A 10,092-nucleotide genomic window follows, 5' to 3' on the forward strand; every position below is an offset into this window, starting at 1 on the left:
TAGGATTTATAGTCTCCAAGATGATATTTGCACTTTCTGGAGAGGCGATTTTCTCCACTTCAGTAGCCCGATTTCGTCGATTGCGTGGAGAGGGCTGTAGAATGTGGCGCCGCCTTTCCTGCTCCGTCCATGACAGGCGTGCTGGTCTCTGGAGAGAGAGCACGGTCCATCAGCGCACTCCAATAAAGGCACTGGAAGCAGCTAAATCGCATTGGCGAAGCTCAGCGCTGGGCCGCTGGGCACGTCTTACCACCGTTTCCGTAGTGTAGTGGTTATCACGTTCGCCTCACACGCGAAGGGTCCCCAGTTCGAAACCGGGCGGAAACAGACATCTTTTGTCGCCAGGCACAAAAGGGGATTGGGGATTCGCCTAGCGCTGTGATCGAACAGACCCACTGGACCCACCTCTTAGTGTGGCGGGATCTGCACAGTGCATGTCACAGCGCATCCTGCTTTCACTTCAATGCGCGTCCTGATGTACCCCAGTCTCCCGCGTGACAGGTGGGGACAGGTGACAGGTCCTATACTAACGAGGAAGACATGGCTCTCTCCGACCCCCGGCATCGTGTCCCGACCCGCCGTGCTGGAAGCCGCACGTGCTGTGATTCCTTTACGGAGCAGAAATGTTAACCCAGGAGCCGAGAGATCATTTCAGCATGTCGCATCTGAACGGAAAACACAAACGACCAACTCGGAATGCCTTTGACGCTTCTCAAAGCGTTCTTTGTGCATCGAACAGACCCACTCACCTCTTAGTGTGGCGGGATCTGCACAGTGCATGTCGCAGCGCTTCCTGCTTTCACTTCAATGTGCTTCCTGATGTCGAGTCGTGTGCCGTGCGGAGGCTCTGAAAGCGAGAGCAATGAAAAGGTGCACGACGCTGTGAAAGAAAACAGAGAAGTGAAAGGCAGTCATTTCTCTAAGGAGGTGAAAGAAAAGCTACTCCCCGTCGGGGAATCGAACCCCGGTCTCCCACGTGACAGGCGGGGATACTTGCCACTATACTAACGAGGAAGACATCGCTCTCTCCAACCCCCGCCATCGTGTCCCGACCCAGCATGCTGGAAGCCGACGCGTGCTGTGATCCCTTTACGGAGCAGAAATGACAACCGAGGAGCCGAGAGATCATGTCAGCATTTCGCGTCTGAACGGAAAACACAAACGACCAACTCGGAATGACTTGCCTTTGACGCTTTTCAAAGTGTTCTTTGTGCACGACGACTGCGCCGCCTAGCAGATACAAAGGGGTTGTACAACTTTGAACTAGCAAATGGAAGAGGGCTAAGCCCCCTCTCTTTTAGCCCAGGTTCGATCTGTCTCCCAGAATCACCAGGGCGCACACACACACACCCGTGCCGTTGAAGTGCTCTGCTTCATTTCTAAGGGCAACTCAACATTCACTCCTACCCCGAGTGCAGAAAAGACAGCATCCACAGCAACAACAGCTCAGGTCTCTGCACAGGAGCTAAGCTGCCCTCATCTCCTCTGCTCTGCGGCTCCTGCGGAGTGGAGTCCTGCCTGGAACCGTGTTTGCAGGCGGCGGCTCCCCGCGCCCTGTCTGGGCGTCGTGTCCAAGAGCTCCTGGGAGGAAGAGCGAGCCCTCCCACTCGGGGGCTTTTCCACGGTCTGTGTGAGGAGGGGCGGGTGTGTCCAGTAGCTTATCGAGCGGAAGCCTGGGGCGGCGGAGAGCTGTGATCGTGCAGACCTTGAGGTGTCACCTCTTTGTCTGCTTTCCCGCCCCCCCTCCGCCCAAGCTGTGCTCCAAAGTAGCCCGGCAACCCCTCACACCTGCACGTGTCACAACCTAAGGTGCGGTCATGAGACACCCATGGGGTGTCGTTCTGTTCTTGCTAATTGTTTCCTGCCCGTCGCAGGCAGGAGTCCATGCAAGGAAGATGCGCTGGACAGAGCTCAGAGGGCGCAGCTGGGTGGCTTTCCTTCTGAGTGACGTTCCTGCAACACTCTCCCGCTACTCTTGGTGCGCTCATGCCACAACACAGCAAGGCTGGAGCAGGTGGCTGTGGGCTTTGCGCACTGCTGAAATAGCTCAGTTGGGAGAGCGTTAGACTGAAGATCTAAAGGTCCCTGGTTCAATCCCGGGTTTCGGCATTTCGTTTCATCGCGCCCTTTGTTCCTCTCTCCAGCGCCACCTGCCTAAAGTGACGCGTCCCTTTCTCAGCCCGAAACGCAAGCGAGACACCAGCAGCGGTCCCTACAGGTTTCCGTAGTGTATCGGCTATCACGTTCGCCTAACACGCGAAAGGTCCCCGGTTCGAGACCGGGCGGAAACAGCCTCGTTTTGCACGCTCCTGTACTTCACAGAGGTCTTGAGCGACCGGTCATTTGTTCCCAATGTATTTCCGGTGCCTTCGTGCACTCTTGTACCAAACGCACGTTCCTTCTGTACGCGGAGCCGATCATTTGCAATTGGGCTGTGCCGACAGACCAGGTCGAGCTCTGTCGGCTCAAAAGCAGCGCAGGACCTGCAAGAACAACAGAAAGATTAGCATCCAGCGGGGGCCTCTTAGTGAGCCCAAGAGCTCATCAAGAATCGGCTCCAGCAACAGGGCTGGGCGCATTGTTCCATTCTCCGCCCACTCTCGGTGTAAACAAGTCCCTCCTGGTCTCTGCTTGAAATGCACTTTCCTGCGTTTGCTTTGGTGTAACTGGCTTCCCCATCATGGGCGAATGTGAAGAAGATCCTTAGTAAGTCATTAAAGAAAACCGAGAAGAGGTCGGAGTGGCCTCTGTCGTTCATCAACGATCCAGTCAGGCAGTACTCATCTGTAAAGCGCCGTTCGTTCACATCGATTGGCTTTTTTTGCCTTCATTCGTGCGAGTAGTAAAAGCAGACGCCCCTATTCTGCCGTGACCCGGATTCGAACCGGGGTTGTTGCGTCCACAAAGCAAAGTACTGACCACTATACGATCACAGCGAGTTACCGAGACACACGCGGCAGGGCGGAAAGGGCTGTGCTCTCTTCGTGTGACATAATTCGGAAAAGTCCTGACGTTGCATTTCAACTGAGCCCCAGTATACATCGACCCTTCGACACTCTGAGTGACAACTCTCTTGCGTGTTTTCTCATATTTATGTAGTTTGCTTGCATGATGCCGGGAACAGCATGGTTGTTCGCTGCCATATAGTCTAGCGGTTAGGGTTCCTGGTTTTCACCCAGGCGGTTCGACTCGGTTTTGCCTCCTGCTTTCCAAAAGATCAGCACCGTGTACGAAAGAGCCGCATTAAAACTACTCGAACGTGCAAAACGTGCGAGAAGAGGGGGCGCTTGTTTCCAACCGAAACTTCTCGCGTGTGAGACGAGCTGATCATCGCTGTGGGAGGGTTACTCTGGTAGACAGGGCTGACCTTCGGCAATAGGATTTATAGTCTCCAAGATGATATTTGCACTTTCTGGAGAGGCGATTTTCTCCACTTCAGTAGCCCGATTTCGTCGATTGCGTGGAGAGGGCTGTAGAATGTGGCGCCGCCTTTCCTGCTCCGTCCATGACAGGCGTGCTGGTCTCTGGAGAGAGAGCACGGTCCATCAGCGCACTCCAATAAAGGCACTGGAAGCAGCTAAATCGCATTGGCGAAGCTCAGCGCTGGGCCGCTGGGCACGTCTTACCACCGTTTCCGTAGTGTAGTGGTTATCACGTTCGCCTCACACGCGAAAGGTCCCCGGTTCGAAACCGGGCGGAAACAGACATCTTTTGTCGCCAGGCACAAAAGGGGATTGGGGATTCGCCTAGCGCTGTGATCGAACAGACCCACTGGACCCACCTCTTAATGTGGCGGGATCTGCACAGTGCATGTCACAGCGCATCCTGCTTTCACTTCAAGGCGCGTCCTGATGCACCCCAGTCTCCCGCGTGACAGGTGGGGACAGGTGACAGGTCCTATACTAACGAGGAAGACATCGCTCTCTCCGACCCCCGGCATCGTGTCCCGACCCACCGTGCTGGAAGCCGACGCGTGCTGTGATTCCTTTACGGAGCAGAAATGACAACCGAGGAGCCGAGAGATCATTTCAGCATTTCGCGTCTGAACGGAAAACACAAACGACCAACTCGGAATGACTTGCCTTTGACGCTTTTCAAAGCGTTCTTTGTGCACGACGACTGCGCCGCCTAGCAGATACAAATGGGTTGTACAACTTTGAACTAGCAAATGGAAGAGGGCTGAAGTAAGAGACAAGATGTAAAAAGGGTTAACTTAAGTCAGTTCTGCCTGAAAATTAGACTTCTAAGCAACAGGGGTTTATGGCAGGAAAGGGGGTTAACTGATAAGGATTCCAGATGCGAGGGGGCATAATCTTAAACTGACCATTTGGCCAGGGTCTCTTAACTGGCCAAATACCATGACCCCCCCCCTTACCATAACATTGAATGATGTCTGAAGCAGCAAGCAAGGACTATATAACCTAAAAGTTTGTACCGGCACATCGAACAATACTTCAGTTTTGTTGTTTCTTGCGGGAAACAAGACTTCGGCTTTATTGTTCCTTGCATGCAATACACTCATCTGTTTTACTTCATCTCAGGATCCAGAACCTTATTCCTTCTGTTACAACAAATTTGGCGTAGTTGGCGGATGCTCCAGAAGGCGCAGAACTTCCCATCGGCAGGAGAGGCGGTCAGCGCTCACATTACTAAGAGGTAAGGACTCCTCTTTTTTTAAAAAAAAGGTCCCGACTCTCTCTGATCGATTGGGAAATCTCTGCTCCCTGCGAGAATCGCCTGAGATGACGGAGTAAACGTGAGTTCCTGAATTCCTCTGGCCCGGGGAAGACACCGGTGTATGTAATGGGTGGTTTGCTGTAAGACCAGAATTTGGTCTGGCAGGCGGTCCGCGGTATTGTGTACAGGCGTTCGAAGCTGGTGTAGGCGTCCCACACTGACAGATTGAAGAAACTGAGTCTCTTTAGTCTGAAGGGAGTGTCCCACACTGACAGGCCGGAGGAACTGAGTCTCTTTAGTCTGAAGGGAGTGTCTCACACTGACAGGCCGGAGGAACTGGGTCTCTTTAGTCTGAAGGGAGTGTCTCACACTGACAGATTGAAGAAACTGAGTCTCTTTAGTCTGAAGGGAGTGAACCCAGGTGCCCTGTGCTGAGCCAGGATCAGGGTGGAGTGGCGATTGCCATGATCCGGCGAGCACAAAGCTTCATCAGCTGCCCTTTGCCACAGGAGGTAAGAGGATGTCCAGTGATGACGTGCTTCCCTGTCCGTCGTGGCAGTGAACAGGTCCTGGTTACAGGATCTCTAAAAAAGGAAATAAAGACTGAAATCAGATCCGACCCACCATGCTGCCACGGCGACGGTGCACTGCCCAGTGAAAGTGGCAGCCTGTCCCTGGACTGTGGGTGGAAACTGGAGCACCTGGAGGAAACCCCCACAGACCAGGGAGAGAACATGCAAACTCCACACAGACAGCACCCACACCCCAGGTCCGGCACTGTGAAGCATGCCCGACGATGCGGAAGGGCTTTTACAAATGAGTGTGTAACTCACACTGGTGCCCAGGATGGCCTGCTACCGGAACGCAACCTAATTTTCTTCATGCAGTTTCTTCGAAGCGGTTCGCAGGAGCTGGAGGTGAGGACTGAGCTGGGGTCCAGGGTGCGAGAGTGACTGCTGATGTCACGTGTGTGAGTGTGTGTGTGTGTGTGTGTGTGTCTGGATCATTGTGAGCGCCGTCAGGTTTGTGTATTTGTTTAAACAAGAGGACGTGTCTGTGCAGGTCTGACTCTGTGTGAAGGTGCAGCTCTAACTGTGTGCGCGGGCGTGTCTATCTCTCTACACTGCATGAGGGGCTAAATCTGCCTCCGAGAACCTATGAAAAGGCACGGCCTGGCCCTCTTCTCTTGCTCCCGACGTACAACACACTGGGGGATGAAGCTGGTGTCTTCAGCTGTAACCCTAGCTATTTATGCAAACAGCTCTTTTATGAAAAGCAGCTCTAGGCCTAGACAAGAGGAACAGATTAAACAAATCTTGGATTTATGGCTTATTCAAAGCAGACTGAGTGCGGCTATACTGTATGTAGGAGCCAGAGATGAAGAATGAGCTATTTAAGGAAATCAGGAGTGTGAGAGAGGGACTGTGTGTTTTTCCTCCCAAAAGAGAAGGCTTGTGGTTCTTTATGCTTTTCTGCACAGGCTGCCAACGTTTGGGTTCTTGGTTTGAATGCTCGAGTTGTCAGGCTGGCGTTTTTTGTTCCTGTTGGAGCCCATAATTGTGAACAAGGCGCTTGAGGACGTCTCTGTGCGGGTGTGCGTTTGTAATGACGTGTGTGTGCCTCTCTGTTTCAGTATAAAAAATGCATTTAAGACATTCAGCCTTTTCATGTTCCTAATATTCTTTCCTTCTCGACAATAATAACTAAGGTGGCTGCTGGAAGAGGTGTTAATGGGGCCAGCAGGGGGTGCTCACCCTGCGGTCTGTGTGGGTCCTAATGCCCCAGTCTAGTGATGTGGACACTGGACTGTAAACTGGCGCCGTCCTTCGGATGAGACGTAAAACCGAGGTCCTGACTCTCTGTGGTCATTAAAAATCCCAGGGTGTTTCTCGAAAAGAGTAGGGGTTTTACCCCAGTGTCCTGGCCAAATTTCCCATTGACCCTTACCAATCATGGCCTCCTAATAACCCCCATTTATGAATTGGCTTCATTACTCTTCTCTCCTCCCCACTGATAGCTGGTGTGTGGGGAGCGTTCTGGCGCACTATGGCTGCCGTTGCATCATCCAGGTGGGGCTGCACATTGGTGGTGGTGGAGGGGAGTCCCCATGTCCTGCAAAGCGCTTTGAGTGGAGTGTCCAGAAAAGCACTATATAAGTGTAAGCAATTATTATTCATTATAATGTAATGAGTCAATTTTTTCTCACCCCTCCATTGCAAGGCATACACAACACAAACACCAGGAACAATTATCTCAGAAGCCAGTTAACCTCCCAGAATAAATAAAAGGTGTTAAAAGTAAGTATCTCCTTTAGGTGAGGACAGACTGGATCAAACAAAAACAACATTTGAAGTGAATTGCAAATGTATTGAGTTGTGATGCAACTGTAACTTGAACCTAACATGACTGGGGCGTGCATTTTTGAAATTGCATTTTCACAGCTGAAATACAAAATGAAGCTGATCGCAGTCCAAACTCAAGGTATTGTTGTAAAACTAAATATTCAACATGTCCCTTTTCAGCTCACTCAGAAGTCCATAGCCTGCAGCCTGGTGCCTCTCTGTCTCTCTCCCTCCACACTGCTGGTCCAGTGGAGGTGCTGTTTGATCCTGCAGGATCTGTCCAGTCTCGTATAGTCTTACTGAGCAGCGCAGGGCTCCCTGGCCCCAGGTACGAACAGTGAGTGTCAGTGCAGAACAGCTCTCTGACACTCCGCTCCCTCACTCCAGCTGATCAGGGCAACTACACAGTGAGGGACCTTAAGGGAAGCAGTATCACCACTGTGATCGTCACTGTGGGCGGTGAGCAGGTCTACAGTAGGGTCACTAGAGGCAGTGCGTCTCTCTCCTCCTCCTCCTCTCTGTCCTGTGGTGTCCAGGCAGTGTGTCTCTCTCCTCCTCCTCTCTGTCCTGTGGTGTCCAGTGGGTCAGTATTAGTGGGCTACACCCAGGCTCACTCCCTGCGAGTGTGATCTCAGCATAGTCTCTGTGCTCTAGGGACACTTGACTCACCTGTCTCTCTCTTTCTCTTTTGTGGTTGACGGATTGAGGCCGAGAGCAGGGCAGTGTTCATGTACTGGAGTGTACAGTCAGTGTGTGTGTATGAACCCCTCTCTCTCTCTCAGTGCATTGTTCATGTACTGGAGTGTCCAGTCAGTGTGTCTGTATGAACCCCTCTCTCTCAGTGCAGTGTTCATGTACTGGAGTGTCCAGTCAGTGTGTCTGTATGAACCCCTCTCTCTCTCAGTTCAGTGTTCATGTACTGGAGTGTCCAGTCAGTGTCTGGATGAACCCCTCTCTTTCTCAGTGCAGTGTTCATGTACTGGAGTGTCCAGTCAGTGTGTCTGTGTGAACCCCTCTCTCTCTCAGTGCACTGTTCATGTCCTGGAGTGTCCAGTCCGGTCTCTTAATGTGACTCTCCTGTCTCTGCTTCAGAAGCGCTGGTGCATATTTTTGAAGTCCCTGAGCTGCATGTCGGTGGAGACAGAAGATCAGGACGAGCCGATGGAGGTGGCGGAGACCGTAGCTCAGGAGAGGAAGAGCGAGGGAGAGGAGGAGCAGGCTGCCGGGATGGACAAGAAGAGGAAGAGGAAGAGGAGGTGCAGGTGAGCAGACAGGGGGGCGCCGCCCGGTCGTGTCTGTGATTCAAGGAGGAGTCTCCTCTTGCTGTTTGATGTCATGGTGACGTCCGTGTCTGTGTCCCTCACACCTGCAATAACAATATTCTTTCCAGGTTCCTTTCCTGGTTCTTTGCCTGCTAAGATCTGGACTGGACTGGACTGGACTGGACTGGTTCGGAGCTGAGGAACACCAGACGACTGGACTGGAGCCTAGGGACAATAGGCTGGACTGGACCGGAGCTGAGGGACACCAGACGACTGGACTGGAGCCTAGGGACACCAGGCTGGACTGGACCGGAGCTGAGGGACCCCAGACTGTGTTGAACCGAAGCTGAGGGACCCCAGTCTAGACTGAAGCTGAGGGACCCCAGTCTGTGCTGGGCCGAAGCTGAGGGACCCCAGACTGGACTGGACCTAAACTGAGGGTCCCCAGACTGGACTTAATCTGTATTGTAATTTTTGTTCTTTTGTTAAGCATCATTAAAATGGTTTAAAAAAAATCTGTTTAGCTTTTGGTTTCCCCCTCCCCCCCCCGAAACGAACGAACAGAGTCTGTCCTTCTCTTTCATCCCGGAGAGTTTGTGGTTGACGGATTGAGGCCGAGAGCCCTCGTCGTCGGCGTGCCACCAGTTGGCGGGGATATAGCAGGGGGGGCATCGTGTCCAATACTCCTTGAAACGAGACAGATTTCAAGCCACCTCCGTCTGAAGAGAAGGAAGTCGACCACGAAGTCCAGGGTGTCCTAGGATGATCTTTAGCCATCGTTTGCCCAGCAGCCATCTCACCCTGCAGCTCCCAGCTGGCAGCCCCCTCCCCACTGGAGCCCAGCAGGTGGGAGCCTGGTCAGTACCTGGAGGGGAGACTCCTGGGAAAAACTAAGGCTGCTGCTGGGAGAGGTGTGAGTGGGGCCAGCAGCTCTCACCCTGGGGTCTGTGTGGGTCCTGATGCCCCAGTATAGTGACGGGGACACTGGACTGTAAACAGGTGGCGTCCTTCAGATGAGACGTCAAACCAAGGTCCTGACTCTCTGTGGTCATTAACAATCCCGGGGTGTTTCTGGAGAAGAGTAGGGGTGTAACCCCAGTGTCCTGGCCTGATTCCCCCCCTGGTCTTGACCCATCATGGCCTCCTAATCACCCCCGTCTCTGAACTGGCTCCATCCCTCTGCTCTCCTCCCCACTGAGAGCTGCTGTGTGCTGAGCGGACTGGAGCATCATCCAGGTGGGGGGTGCACACTGGGGGGGCTGGAGGGGATCCACCTGAACTGGGAAGAGCTCTGAGGGGAGAGTCCAGACTTATTAATTATTATTATTATTCGTGCTGCACTGGGCTTCAGTCCTGGCAGTGAGAGGGGGACTCTGTGATCAGTACAGATACTTATGACTGTATAATAATACACGATAGAAATGGAACACAGGGTAGCGATGTAGTCTCTTCGAAACGTTTTGAACTGCCAGAAGAAGTTTTCACAACCCGGACTCGTGAAGGTACAGGTCTTCTCCCATCGTCCGGAGCAAGGTGTATCGTGTCCTGGTGATTTCTCCCGTTTCGAACGGAGTTTAATGTCGCATTTCTACTTTATTAGAGAGAGGCACTGAACTTTGGGGAACGTGACATCCACCCAGTATTACTAGTAGGTTGATAAATATAAATGTTCTTTTTCCCCCCGTATTATACCTCGCGAAATATAATATGTGTGTGTGTCCTGTGATGGACTGGTGTCCTGTCCAGGGTGTGTGAGTGTGTGTGTCTGTGTGTCCTGTGATGGACAGATGGTACCCAGCCTGGACACCCAT

At 52.6% G+C, this 10,092-nt stretch overlaps 5 non-coding genes across 5 annotated transcripts; 4 read left to right on the forward strand and 1 right to left on the reverse strand.

Moving 5' to 3' along the window:
- The first annotated feature begins 254 nt into the window (after window positions 1-254).
- Window positions 255-327, forward strand: trnav-cac (transfer RNA valine (anticodon CAC)). The gene has a single exon. It is a non-coding gene; the product is annotated as a tRNA-Val (tRNA).
- Window positions 328-942: 615 nt separating this feature from the next.
- Window positions 943-1,014, reverse strand: trnad-guc (transfer RNA aspartic acid (anticodon GUC)). The gene has a single exon. It is a non-coding gene; the product is annotated as a tRNA-Asp (tRNA).
- A 1,022-nt stretch (window positions 1,015-2,036) lies between these two features.
- Window positions 2,037-2,109, forward strand: trnaf-gaa (transfer RNA phenylalanine (anticodon GAA)). Its single transcript has one exon. It is a non-coding gene; the product is annotated as a tRNA-Phe (tRNA).
- Window positions 2,110-2,218: 109 nt separating this feature from the next.
- Window positions 2,219-2,291, forward strand: trnav-aac (transfer RNA valine (anticodon AAC)). The gene has a single exon. It is a non-coding gene; the product is annotated as a tRNA-Val (tRNA).
- Window positions 2,292-3,630: 1,339 nt separating this feature from the next.
- trnav-cac (transfer RNA valine (anticodon CAC)) lies at window positions 3,631-3,703 on the forward strand. Its single transcript has one exon. It is a non-coding gene; the product is annotated as a tRNA-Val (tRNA).
- The last annotated feature ends 6,389 nt before the right edge of the window (window positions 3,704-10,092 follow it).

Source organism: Lepisosteus oculatus, chromosome 14, assembly GCF_040954835.1.
Source record: "Lepisosteus oculatus isolate fLepOcu1 chromosome 14, fLepOcu1.hap2, whole genome shotgun sequence".
NCBI lineage: Eukaryota > Metazoa > Chordata > Actinopteri > Semionotiformes > Lepisosteidae > Lepisosteus > Lepisosteus oculatus.